We start from the raw sequence: 14,990 nt of genomic DNA on the forward strand, positions 1-14,990 counted from the left end.
TCACCATGGGAGGCGCCATTTTCTTCAAATAGGATAAGCTATAATTAAACTAATTACAACTATTTGATGGTACGCAGACCATATTTGAATTGAAAAACAAACTTTGGTGCATTAGACCAATTACATTCAAATTAATGGTACGCAGACCATATTTTCTATCCTATTTGGGCCATACTAGTCACTTCATAACCTGCAAAACAGTACATATACAATATATACCATTCACCCATTCGCAGACGAGGCACTTGGGCTTGCACCCAAACTAGAGCTGGCAATGGGTCGGGTTGGGTCGAAATCAGGTCGACCTATTTATAAACGGGTTGAAAATTCCCCGACCTGAACCCAACCTGTTTAGTTAAACGGGTTGAAAATTTCAACCCAACCCAACCTGAAATTAAACGGGTCAACCTGATTTCAACCCGCTGACCCATTTATTTATTTTTCTTTGTAAACAACATGCACTGTAATCTGTTAAATAAAAAATGTGAATCGAATTGGCAATATTTGCAATTAATGAATGCATTGTTACAAGTCATTAAGTCTTAATAAGTCACCAAATCCGAAATTAAGGCTTACTACATTACCAAATCCGAAATTCTTGACATAAAACTAAAATTCAAATACAAACTCATATATGTAATTGTTCAATGCTAGTTTATAATACGCTAGCCCTATCTAAGCATCAAACTTGTTGGAGTTCCTGGTGAAGCAGGGTGAGGGTTGAGTATCCACAGTCACAAAGCACATCAACTTGATCTTCCACCTTCAACAATGTACTGCACTTCAATTTAAATTGGCAATAAATCAGTAACATAATAAAATCAACATTCCACTAGCTCACATATATAAAAATTAACCGGTAAACTACCATGAACTACTAATTTCATATTGAAGTTTCCTACAAAGACCAAATCTAGTACAAATCCAACTTACAAAAAGCACAAACTTCTTAATGTTACTAAAACAAAGCCATATTTGATATTTAGCATGGTAATCCTACATTTTACAAGAAAACAGCAAGACCCATGCTTATTACTCAAAATTACGAATGGTTCAACATACAAAAAATTACGAAAATTACTCACTTGAATTAGAGTGACTGAGTGAGTGAGAGAGCGGCGCGGTGAGCGGAGAGCCGGAGACCGACGAGGGGCGTGGTGGGTGAGTGGAAACCAACAAGCGGCGGCGTGGTGGGTTTAAGTCATAGTGAGAGAATGAGTGAGTGCGAGAGTTAGAGAGGAGAGACTGAGAGAGGGGAGACCGTGAGAGTGAATTTGTGAGAGATTTTTAGGGTTTTTCTTTATATATGAGTAGAGAAGAAGAGAAGCCCAAACCATAAAGCCCAAAATGATTTAGGATATCCAGTAATTTTTCTTTAAACTTTTAAACGGGTTGGCGGATTGGCCGGGTTGGCGGGTTAACCTATGACCCAATAATTAAACGGGTTAGGCGGGTTGTCTTCGGGTTGAAATTTTCAACCTGACCCAACCCATTTAATAAACGGGTTGGGTTGGGTCGACCTATTTAACTAAACGGGTTGAAAAATCTTGACCCAACCCTTTAATAACGGGTTGGGTTCGGGTCGGGTTAGTGGGTTGGGTAAGCTTTTGCCAGCTCTAACCCAAACCCCATCAAGCCACGAGGCTGCTACGCCCCGCTTGATCGATCGCTGCACAAGGCACACACAGCCACACGCCACACGCACACGCAGCCATCGCTGGCCACGCTGCGCGTAGCCCTGTGCTGTGTCGCGTCTGCTTGCTGCTTTGCTTGGGCGAGCCATGCTATGTCCACACGCGTCTCGCTCGTTTCTTGTGCCTTGCCTCGTCACCCTCGCCCATCGCATACCACACACGGCCAGCACCAATGCCTCGCGCGCGCGCCATGCTATCTTGCTCGCTGCATTCGTACCGCACGGGCGACGAGCTCCCTTGCTCGTCGTCGCGTGCCTGCACTATACAACACCCCTTAAGGGTAACACGTAGTCACCATTGCTTTGTGGGTGCAACATACATGAGAGATTTTCATAAAAATTTAAAATTTTTAATTTAAAATTAACGACAAATTGATAAATCATATTAATTTCATGATTTTAGGGCGAAAAATCGAAAATTTATTAATCCATTAATTTCCGATTAACATGGATTCAAATCTAGGTCATAAAAATTTAAAATTTATCACAAATTAACAATTTTTATTGTGGTTTTTAATCATGGATACCTAATTAAATCGTCAATTAATTATGAAAATCAAATCAAATTCTAAATTATTCGAATTTAAACAAATTAATTACAATTACAAATTAGGTTGTATAATTAACAAGCTTAGGCATTCAATTTGTTAAACATATACAGTAGGTCAATCAAAAATTCAAGATTTAACAACAAGAATCCCAAATATTCAATTTTAACATCTTAAAATTACAAATCTTTTGCGTTCGAAAAACTAAAACCTCCGGAAAGTCATAGTTAGGCTTCGAATTTGGGAATTCTGGGTTCGGCCGAAGAATAGGACTTTTGTCAAAATTTTAGAATGCCTTTTACATGCGGAATTGACATAAAAATCACTCGATTTGGATGAGTAACGAAGAAACTGCCAAAAACTGCGTACATATAATTAAATAAACGCAATTTGCAATTAATTAACAATTACGAAAATTAATCACCCCTTTTAATTCTTTGTAAATTTGTAAAATTTAACCATGTTAAGCAATTTATAGATTATGCAAATAATAATAGGCTCGTGATACCACTGCTAGGTAATGATACATATGAACAACATAAATCATGCGGAAAAACCTTAATGTCAGGAATCATATTAATTGCACATAATCATATAATTAGTCTAGGATGCATACACTTTGTAGCGTGCCCTCCCTAGCTGCACCCGTACCGAACAAGAACAAGTCTTTAGGACTCCAAGTGTCGTCCCTCCGTAGAAAATCCACAGCACGTCCGGATCCGCCTTAAGCTTGACCAACTAGAATCACCCTTAAGGTTCTTTTATTTTCGGCTAAATAAGGCAAGAGTTTTGACTGATTTTTCTGCTTAAAAATCCTAGCTTTGAATACTTGAAATCTCATGTGTAAATTTGTGACCCTAGGCACATATTTATAGAGTATGGAAAAGGATTTAGAATCCTATTAGAATACCAATTAGTTTAATTAGAATCCCGCTCTTTAGGACTCTATTAAATAAATTCTATCTACTAGGATTAGGATTTAATCATAGAACGAATTCCAATAGCTTTAGGATTCGTATCGCACACAACCGCACACGAGCACGAGCACCGCACAGCCCGCGCAAGCCTCGCGGCCCACGCGAGCTGCACAGCTCGCAGCCCATTTGCTCGCAGCCTACATAGCTCGCGCGCGCGCCATGCCTTGCAGGGCCTGGCCTTGCGCTGGGCCTGGCGAGGCTTTGGCAGCATGTGTTGGTGCGCATGGCTTGCTGGGCGTGGGCCTGGCTTCGTGCTGGGCCTTCGTCTAGCAAGTCTCGTCCGATGCGCTTCTGATTAAATTCCCGAATCCGGAATTCATTTCCGATACGAACAATATTTAACATTTCCGATTCCGGAATTAATTTCCGTTTTCCAACAAATATTTAATATTTCCGTTTCCGGAATTATTTTCCGATTCCGATAATATTTCCGATTCTGACAATATTTCCGTTTCCGATAATATTTCCGATTCCGGTAATATTTCCATTTCCTATAATATTTTCCGATACGTACCATGTTTCCATTTCCGGCAACATCTACGACTTGGATAATATTTATATTTCCGATACGATCCATATTTCCGTTTCCGGCAATATCATCGTTTCCGGAGTATTCATTTACTTGCCTTTGACGATCTCAGCTCCCACTGAAACCAAGATCCGTCGGTTCCGAATATCCATAGATGTAGTATTTAATGCCATTAAATACTTGATCCGTTTACGTACTATTTGTGTGACCCTACGGGTTCAGTCAAGAGTAAGTTGTGGATTAATATCATTAATTCCACTTGAACTGAAGCGGCCTCTAGCTAGGCATTCAGCTCACTTGATCTCACTGAATTATTACCTTGTTAATTAATACTGAACCGCATTTATTAGACTTAATATTAAATGCATACTTGGACCAAGGGCATTATTTCCTTCATGACGAAGGCGGTGGGAATTACTCGTAGTAGGAAAAAAAAGGGTCCAATAACAAATAAAGAATTTCTATTGACTTATGTTGTTTATTTACAAATAAATTGATTTTCTCAAGAATTTTTTTCATGTGTTTATTTGAACAATTATGTTATAAACTACTTTAAATTTTCTATATCAAAGTTCTTTAATTTTGTGTTTGATTGAAATTTTTGTTTAACCTAAAATTCAAAGTCTGGATGTGAAATGGAATCGAAACCAATGTATCGGTTATCACCGGTTTGCCGGTTAATTTAATTTTTTATTTATTAATATAATATTAACAACTGCATTTTAAAATTTTACCAATCACCAACCTCTATGGTCGGTCGGTAAAGTTCTTATTTTGTAATTATGTTCGCAAATTTGTCAAAAATTACCTTATAAAATTGAATTTTTGTGAGAAACTACCTTATCAAAAAGTATTGTAATAAACTATCTTATAAAAATTTATTGTTGTAAGATACTAACATTTGGTTGGATTATAAAACATTGATTCAAGATTCTGGGTATTGTCGTTTACTAAGTGTACCAGAAAGAGTTAATGAAATGGCATATAAGATGCATATGGCAAAATCAATCCAGAAACTTTGAGTCAACGTTCATAATTCGGGAAAAGGTAGTATCTTACAACATAAATTTTCTATAAGGTAGTTAATTACAACATTTTTTATGAGGTAATTTTTTGCAAAACATGATTTTTTAAGGTAACTTTTGACAAAATTTACCTTAAACTTTATCAAAAATAGGTGGGTCGTTGAATATGATGAGGGTAGTTTATCAAATTTAAGTGAGTAAGAGTGCCAAAAATAGAAAAGTTGCAACTAAAAAGAAACAACCCAAAATAAAAACATTGTAACTAAAAGAGAACGTAGGAAGTATTGAATTTACCGACGTCTAAGGCGTTGTTAAGGTTGCGTTCTATTTACCTGATTTCCACTTATTTATCTGAACTTATCTGAACTTATCAAATTGTACTTGGTCAACCCTTATTTTTCCTGAACTTATCTTATCTGAACTTATCTTATCTGAATTTATCTGAACTTAACTGAACTTATCTGAACTTATTTTTCCTGAAATAAGTGGAAATAAGGTGAACAGAACAGGGCTTAATTTTGGTTTAATATCAGTTTCAGAGATTAATTTTCAGTTCCAATCAATTCAGTTTATTTTAATTCAGCTTATTACTATTACTATTACTGTTACTATTACTATTATTATAAATATTGTTATTACTACTACTACTACTACTGTTAACCATAATAATAATAATAATAATAGTGTTACTATTACTGTTAACCTCTTTTTTGCTGGAAAATGTCCCATGGAATTGGGACAGTATATTCCTAGTGCTCCTATCACACCTCTTGTCAAGCCCGGTGGTGGTATTCGTCCTATTACTGTGGGTACTGTTTGGGACGTCTGGTTTCGAAGGTTGGTGCTGTTATGATTGGTCCGTCTCTGGGAGTTATTTTGATGGTCTTCAATTCGGTGTCGGGGTATCTGCGGGTGGTAAGGCAATTCTTCATGTTGTGAATCGGTTGATTGAGGATCGGGGTTCTGATGTGGGTCTTTCGATGTTGTTGGTGGATTTTCAAAATGCCTTCAATTTAGTTGATCGAACGACCATGTTACGTGAAGTTCGTCTTCATTGCCCGGGCATTTCACGCTGGGTTGATTTCTGCTACTCTACTCCAGCCAGATTGTATTATGGGGAGCATACCTTATGGTTGTCTCAGGGTGTGCAGCAGGGTGATCCCCTTGGTCCCTTGCTTTTATCTTTGGTTTTACAACCCCTGATTTGTAAAATCAGAGATGCTTTTGATTTATGTCTTCAGGCATGGTATTTGGATGACGGCACTATTATTGGTGACACCTTGGTGGTTAGGAAGGTTCTGCAGTTGATTATGGAGAAAGGGCCTTGTCTCGGATTACATCTTAACGTGGAGAAGACTGAGGTTTTCTGGCCTACAGAGGACCCTCGTAGCAGGCTTGTGGGGGTCTTTCCCGTTGATATTGCTCGTCCTTTGCATGGTGTTAAGTTGCTTGGGGGTCCCGCTAGTTCCGATTCAGTTTTTAGTGGTGAGCTTGTGATGCAGAGGGTAACCAAGACCATTGGACTTATGGATAAGGTTGCTCAGCTTGATGATCCTCAGTGTGAGTTGTTGTTACTTAGGGCATGTACTGGAGTTTCTAAACTCTACTTTGCTTTGCGTACTTGTCCTCCTGGTATATTTGAGGCGGCTCAGCGCTCTTTCGATGAGGCTCTTCGTTCTTCCTTGAAGCGTATTGTTACTGCTTCGGGGCCTGGCTTTGGTGATTAGCAGTGGCGTCTTGCCACCTTACCTTTTTCTTTTGGCGGACTTGGTGTCTATTCCGCAGGTGATGTTCGTCATTATGCTTTTCTTGCTTCTCGTTTGCAGTGTTCTGGTTTGCAGTCACAGCTTCTACGGCATGCTGGTATTGTTGGTCCTAGTCGAGCATTTGAGGATGCGTTGAGTCTATATAATAGAACGGTGGAGTATGGCATCCTGAGTAACCCTGTGAGGTCGCTGCCCTTAAACTCATGAAGAAACAGGCAGATATATACTTCACAAAGGTTACTGCATCTGCAGAATCCACCTTCTCTTTATCTTCTCGACAATTGGCATTGTGGAAATCGCAGCAGGGAGATCACACCTCTGCTTGGCTTCGTGCGGTCCCCATATCAGGTTTGGGACAGACGATGAATGCTAAGGCTTACCGATGTGTGTTGTGTTACCGGTTGGGGGTTCCTTTGTTCTCTGTTACGGCGCCATGTTCTGCTTGTTCCAGGGTCTTTGCGGGAGACATCTTTGGCTATCATGCGGTGTCATGTGCCGGCATCGTGGGTATTAAACATCGGCATAATGTGTTTCGGAATACCCTTGTTGACGTTTATTATCGCTCTGGGATTTCGGCGCGGAAAGAGGTTGATGTTGGTCTATCTGGAGGGAACGATGGGGCACTCCGACCATCAGACGTGTTGCTCTACTCTTGGGATCGTGGCTGTGATGTGTGTGTTGAGTTGACGGGATCATCCCCTTTGACACAGTCTGGGTTGGCTGGATTTGTCCCGGGCCGGGTTGTGGCTGATGCGACTCTTTGGAAACGGACCAAGTACGAAGCACGTTGTAGGGCCATTGGTTATGGCTTTCTTCCGTTCTCTTTCTCTTCTTTGGGGGAGCTGGATAAGGATGCTGTAGTTGCTGAAGCGGATCCAGAAGTTTTCTAGGACTCAGGACATTGGGGCTCGTGCTGCTGCTCATATTTTCACCAGGATAGGCTTTGCTATAGCCAGAGGAGTGGGGGCCCAGATTGTATCTCGGCTTCCCACTAACTATTTGTAAATTATTTGACTTTGTTGGCATTTGATTTATAATAATAATAATAATAATAATAATAATAATAATAATAATAATATTAATTATTATTATTATTACATTATTATTATTGTTATTATTATTACTCCCTCCGTTCTTAAATATTAGTACCCTTTTGACTTTTTCACCCATTTCAACTCAATATTTAAACGTAAATATCTCCAAATACGTACGTTAAAAAAATATAAAAATTGATATTGTTAAACTACGCACTGAGAACAAAACAAGATCCCACAACCAGTGGCGGATCTTGACCATTTTTCTTAGGGGGGCCGATTCGAAACGAAATTTTACTTCTTAAAATTCAAGCCGATGCAAATCAATATTACATCCGTTTTTTTTGTTCGACTCGTTTACTATTGATATCGCTAAAGTAAAAATGTTTGACCGTACTTTGTGAGCTGTACAAAAGATACATAGGAGATGTCATTTGAAATCTGTTAGATTTATTTCAATATGTATTATAATAATATCAAATTTTTGTACTTTTTTACTAATCTACGATAAAATATATTAACATATAAAGGTGTGGAATGAAGACCGCATATATTGCATGAGTGTAGAACGCAGGAAAACACAAGTATTTCAACTACTCCCTTTGTCCTAGATTAGTTGTTACACTTTTTTTTTTTTTTGACAGCATAGAAAGATAATCAATTAAACAAAGCTATTCCCCTTTTCTAACTTTTTGGTTAGATTATGGGCTATAGCAACGGTCATACAACATTGAAATATAAATAACAAACAATTACTAACTTGAGCAATACATGCTCTTACAAGCTGCTTGATTAGAAGACATCTAACATTTGCAGTAAGGATCTTTTTGGAGGGACCTTGGTAGTTTGACGAACTCATTATTGGAGCTTGCAACTTGAGGTTGGTAGAGGAGCATCGGGACAAGATTAACACAAACAAACGGGACCAATTTGATGATGGAAATTGTGAAAGGAGATAACTGGTAAGCAAGTCACTTAACTTGCTTACAGAGCAATCCCAATGACCTATAGTCACAAATAAATGGGATTCTTGGCTCAAGATCAAACCAAGAGTCACTTTTCTTAGTGACTCGGTACCCTCACGAGAGGGTACGCGCGGAAGCTCCTCATATTTAGAGCAACCGACCAAGATTGGAGAGCTATGAACCCCCAACCCTTTCAGTTGGGGAGCCTCCTTCGGATATGAGTTTTTTAACGCAACGATTTTTATCATTGCAGAACTAAAACTAGAAGTAACCAGAAACCTCCGATTACCAAAATCAAAGGCTTCAAACTGCATCTCCACACATTCATCTTCCATCTTCAAAGGTCTCATCACCCGAGCGAAAAATCTCATCACCTGCAAAAGCTTACTACCTAAGCATTCACACCCTTCATCTACCCTCTTTTGACTTGGACAAGCCCACAACTGAAACAAACTACACCTAGCAGTTGAACAGGCCCACATAGGCCAACCAATAACAAACCAACTTTGGGAAACCCACAAGGAACTACAAAAACCAACAAAAACAAGAGACTCCTAATAACAGCTAATACCACTACCCACAAACAAACACCAAATAAGCCTAAGCATTAGGAAATTAATACTAAACAACAACACCAAACATCGCAAGGAGAAAACTACTAGCACACGACCAACCCTTAGCACCAAAGAAGAATGCTAACTCCTTCAAATTTCGGCCAAAATTAAAACCAAACAGGAAGCCCTAACCTAATCTTTACCTTTACCGTCAAGATCGGTGATTCCCGAAACAACGAGACGGCGGTGACGAGGATAGCTTTGGAATTAAAAGAGACCGAAAGCCTAACAGAACCCGAACAAACAACCTCTAATCTAGCACCACTAGTAGAAAAAACCCTTGTTGCAGCGGGCTTTTAGACCCCTGTTGCAGCGTACTGTTAGGTTATGATACATATGACAATACATAAATCATGCGGAAACAACCATTAAGCCAGGAATACATATTATTTACACATAATCATATAGCATAATTTAGATGCATACTCTTTGTTGCGTGCCTTCCCTAGCTGCGCCCGAACCGAACAAGAACAAGTCTTTAGGACTCCAACTGTCGTCCCTCCGTAGATAGTCCACAGCACGTCCGGATCCTCCTTAAGATTGACCAACTAGAATCGCCCTTAAGGTACTAGAATTTTCGGCACTATTGAGCAAGGAATGTGGCTGAATTTTTCTCTTAAAACTCACTTTGAATACTTGAATTAATCCCTGAAAATATGTGACCCTAGGCACGTATTTATAGAGTTATGGAAAGGGAATTGGAATCCTAGTAGGATACGAATTAATTAAACTTAGAATCCTATAAGAACTCTAATTAATTAATTTATCCTTTTAGGAATAGGAATTTAATCATATACTAATTCTAATAGTTTTAGGAATCGTGCATGAACACAAACTCACACACACACACGGCAGCCACGAGGGCCGCCCATGCGTGCGTGCGAGCAGCAGCCCACGCAGCGAGGCCCATGGCCTTAGGCGCGCGCTGGGCCTGCCTTGCGGTGGGCCTGGGCGCTGCCTTGGCTGGGCGCGCGTTTGGCTTGCTGGGCGATGGCCCGACTTCGTGCTGGGCCTTCGTCCGGCAGGCCTCGTCCGATGCTAATTCGTACAATACGCTTCCGATTAGATTCCTGGTTCCGGGATTCATTTCCGATACGAACAATTTTTAATATTTCCGATTCCGGAATCAATTTCCGTTTCGAACAAATATTTAATATTTCCGTTTCCGGAATTATTTTCCGATTCCGATAATATTTCCGATTCTGACAATATTTCCGTTTCCGGCAATATTTCCGATTCTGGTAATATTTCCATTTCCGATAATATTTTCCGATACGTACCATGTTTCCGTTTCCGGCAACATCTACGACTTGGATAATATTTATATTTCCGATACGATCCATATTTCCGTTTCCGGCAATATCATCGTTTCCGGAGTATTCATTTCTTGCCTGTGACGATTTCAGCTCCCACTGAAACCAAGATCCGTCGATTCCGAATATCCATAGATGGAGTATCTAATGCCATTAAATACTTGATCCGTTTACGTACTATTTGTGTGACCCTACGGGTTCAGTCAAGAGTAAGCTGTGGATTAATATTATTAATTTCACTTGAACTGAAGCGGCCTCTAGCTAGGCATTCAGCTCACTTGATCTCACTGAATTATTAACTTGTTAATTAATACTGAACCGCATTTATTAGACTTAACATAGAATGCATACTTGGACCAAGGGCATTATTTCCTTCAGTCTCCCACTTGTCCTTAGGGACAAGTGTGCATTTCCTAATTCCTTTGTCGCTCGATGCTTGCTCTTGAACATAAGGTAAGAGTTGTCATCCTTATTATGTCCAGAGGTGTTTCTCGGTTTCAGAGTTCAACTGATCAAATAAACAGATAATCATAGCCTATGATTCATCCGAGCACGGCCATGCATTTCACAGTTTCTAGCTCTCCGAGTGGCCTTGTACAACTTTTAAGCATCTCATCCCGATTTATGGGAGGACAATCCCAATCTTGCGATCTTGAGATTAGACTTCGTTTGATAGGTGATTACCTGAGCGTTGCCTTTATAGCCTCCTTTTACGGTGCGACGGTTGGTCAACGTCAAAGCAACCAGTTCTCAAACAAGTAATCTCAAATCACTCAGGTATTGAGGATTTAGTGTCTAATAATTTTAATGAAATTTACTTATGACAGATTTTCATCTCTTACAGTAAAATTTCATAGGTCTTGTCCGATACTAGTCTTCCCAAAGTAAGTATCTATGCAAATGATTATGACATTGCCATGTCCACATAGTTCAAGAAACAGAACTACTAGTCATCTTGCATTCTAGTCGTCTAACGTTTTCTATTCGTCCAATTTTATAGAAAACTCCGACTAGGGACCATTTTCAACCTTTGACATTCAAGTTCACTTGATAGACATTTCTTAGTCACAGGACTGGTCCTCACAGTCTATCTTGAATATTTCGTCAAATTTGAAGGGACTCATCATTTAATACTAAACCAAGATTAAATGGAATATGAAAATACATTTCATATATGATAAATGTTCAACCCCAATGTTTTACAACCATGGGCCTCTAACCCATCTTTAAAACATTTCATGGAATTCAAAGCTATGCTTGATTTCCAGTGCTACAACGTGAGTGTTGCTTCTCACTTGTTGCATAGGTTTAGTTATCATGCTTTGCCAATCTTAACATCCTTTTCATCGAATGTTCTTTGAGATATGATGATAAGATCTTTTCGAGTTTGTTTATTATGTGATATAGTCTTTCTTACTTCGATGGTGGTTTTACTCATTTTGCAATGAAGAACCATCAAGTTAGCAGACGTTTTTCTTGCTTCAAGAGTGGTTCTACGCATTTTTCAATGAAGAACCATCGAGCCAGAAGATAGGTGATCTACCCAAGTTCAGTGAAGAACTTTAAACAACCCTGTTTTATTGCTTCTTAGGCAATAATTACTTTTACTTCAACTGTATAGGTTGCTAGTGATGCTTTGTTTGGATTTACCTATCCAAGCAGTTCATAGATATGTGGAAGACTCTCCAACTATATCTTAGAACATAGAAATTATTATTTTAATTTCCCACGCAACAACTCATGGTCTCCAACCCATGTTGCCATTTTCAAAACACGATGCTCTATAGCTCGTCCTTATCAATGGTTAACTCCAAAGGGTCTTGCTTGATCCTTTGCCAGTGTTTATGCGTATAGCATCAATATTTAGCATATCTTTATTTCCTTGAATCAAGAACTATTCCTATGTACCTTTTCAAGTATCATAAGTATTCTTGATCTCAATCTAGTTGATCTTTACTTAGATCAATAGAGATTGGTATATGTTCGTCATGGCTAAAGTCATACGATACGTTTTTGGCGATCCTCATATTATATCATACATGATAAATTCTTTTGCAGAATAATTCCCAATTGAATTCTATTCATGTAACTTTAGCTTATCTAGTTTCAGTAGATACTAAATTCAGCTAAATTCTTTGACATATAATATAGGTTAAGAATCTTATTTAGATCCTTTGATGTTTAACTTAGTAAATGCTTATACATAGTTCAAACATCCTTTACTTAGATTTATTCACTTGGGTCGAATATCTCCAATGGAGACTTTCGTGTTTGATTTAGTAAATGCCATTACTTAATATCATAAGATCTTTGTAAATAGATCTTAATACCCAGTATGTACTAAGTTTCGCCATGGTCCATCATTTGATGAATAATTTCAAATCTAAGTCATTAGCATTTGAATGTTATTTCACAATAGAGAGATATGTGTGTAATACGCATAGGACCAATTAAGTTTTAAGTACTCCCACTAAACTTCTTATATATCTATAAGAATCATGTATATTTTATGAAACTAAAATGCTTATTAGCTTCACTTAAAATACAGTTCCAATTCCCAATTGCTTGCTTAAATCTGTACTTAGATTTTATAAGCTAGCTTTCCTTTTCAAGCATTTATTTGGATCCACAAATTCTATGACATACCATGTACATATTATATTCCAACATTTGATTGAGGAATACGTTTTGTCATCCAATTGCCATATGTACCAATATGCAATCATTGCTTGAATTATAGACTTAAGCATTACGATTTTGCATGAGGTTTCAACACAATCCATGCCATGAATTTGCTTGTAACCTTTAGCAACTAATCTAGCTTTGTGTGTGAACACAATTCCATGTTTGATGGTTTTTATCCTTAAAACAAACTTGCAACCAATGGGTGTGAAACTATTCTTGCAAATCAACAAAATTTCAATTTTGTCATCAAAACATTAAGTATGTTTTATGGCCTTTAACCAATTAAACATATAGTCTATATATGGCCTCTAACCATTTTAGGGAATCTGGGTTTCGTCATAGCTTTCTTACAAGTCACTTCTTTTAGTTTGACTGCAAGTTGTAGGTTTCTTTACTATCTAATAGAAGAATTGCATAGTTTCAGTGACCTGAACTCCATGTTTCTTCACTATCTAATAGAAGAATCTCATAGTTCCAGTGACTTGAACTCTATGCCTACTAGAGTATAGAACATCAAACAATAGAATATCAATAGCCACTTGAAAGTCCTTTGAATATTCTGTTCTCCTTGAAGCACTTGTAAAGTCTTCTAAGAGATGTCTATTCTTTAAAACCACTTCTAAAGTCCTTAAAGAATAAGTTCGGATTTTCTGAAGCACTTCGAAAAGCCTCCGGAATGTCCGTTTATGTTTGTTGTTCGCCTCGAAGACTTTCGAGGTCTATTTTCTCCCACTTGTCATTTTGGAAACGAATCTCCAAAAGGACATCATTTCGAGCAAACAAACATTATGTTCTCAAAAATTCGTGGTAGAAACAATACCCTTGTGTCTCATTTGAATAAATCACAATGAAACATATATCTATACTTGGGCCTTAGTTTGTCGAATGACAAACACTAAGCTCCCACTGAGTTTTGCAACTCTCAGATACATTTTATGAAAAGTTATTCTGAAATTACTTTTCAACAGCTTTGACGAATTTGGTTTATTTTGGTGGTAGTTGAGCATTTTGTTTTAGAAATTATAGGAAAAAGTCTTTATGATCCATCATTGATCGAATCAAGTACTAATCGACTTCGATCATTCCAATTTAGATATGCCATATCTTATGGAGCTAGATTGTGAATTTTACTAACAAATCATTGATGATCATTCTTGATTTAAGTAATCATCAACATGATCTAACCTAGATCTTTGTGATTTCTTACCAAGTGGGATTTATACTTCTGAATCTTTGAACTAGCCAAACAGATTCAACTTATATCACATTTGAGTAAATAAACCTACATTCACTCAAATCTATGTGAAATAATAAAGTCATAAAATCTTTCTTTAGCTTTGAACTCTACTGTCTAGGCGTTCTAACAATAGTTCATATCTTTTGTTACTTTCAACAAGTAAGACTAGTCGTCTTAAATTGATCTAGAAATCAATGAACTTTCAAAAGTCCATAAAAATAGAGCTTTTGAATGTTAACTTGTTGATATGGTCTAAGCAACAATGCCAAAGATTAGTGGAACTCAAATCAAGGGGTTGATTTGAACCTAGTAAAGTTCTTTAAAGAGTTGTTTGTTTTAATCAAGCATATTGACTCAACCTGTAATTGACCATTTCATTCAAATAAACAAACAAACATTGTTTTTGTTTTTCTTGAATGTGAGTCTTTCTGTGTTTGAAAACAGAAATTTAGGTATGTTGATTATGGAACAAAATAGCCATTAATTCCAGCCTTTGAAAGGACTTAAAACAAACTAGATGACCCTACAACTAATGTAGCATTGCCATGCATCATTTCCCACTTGTAGGTCATTAGTGTATCCTAGCTTCCATTGTTTGAGTTAT

At 37.8% G+C, this 14,990-nt stretch overlaps 1 long non-coding RNA gene across 1 annotated transcript; it reads right to left on the reverse strand.

Moving 5' to 3' along the window:
- Nucleotides 1-485: 485 nt before the first annotated feature.
- Nucleotides 486-1,613, reverse strand: LOC110803727 (uncharacterized). The gene is made up of 2 exons (XR_002537540.2): nt 1,086-1,613; nt 486-781 (listed from the first exon to the last, which is right to left on the reverse strand). It is a non-coding gene; the product is annotated as an uncharacterized lncRNA (long non-coding RNA).
- Nucleotides 1,614-14,990: the final 13,377 nt, after the last annotated feature.

This window comes from Spinacia oleracea, chromosome 3 (assembly GCF_020520425.1).
Source record: "Spinacia oleracea cultivar Varoflay chromosome 3, BTI_SOV_V1, whole genome shotgun sequence".
In the NCBI taxonomy this organism is placed as follows: domain Eukaryota; kingdom Viridiplantae; phylum Streptophyta; class Magnoliopsida; order Caryophyllales; family Amaranthaceae; genus Spinacia; species Spinacia oleracea.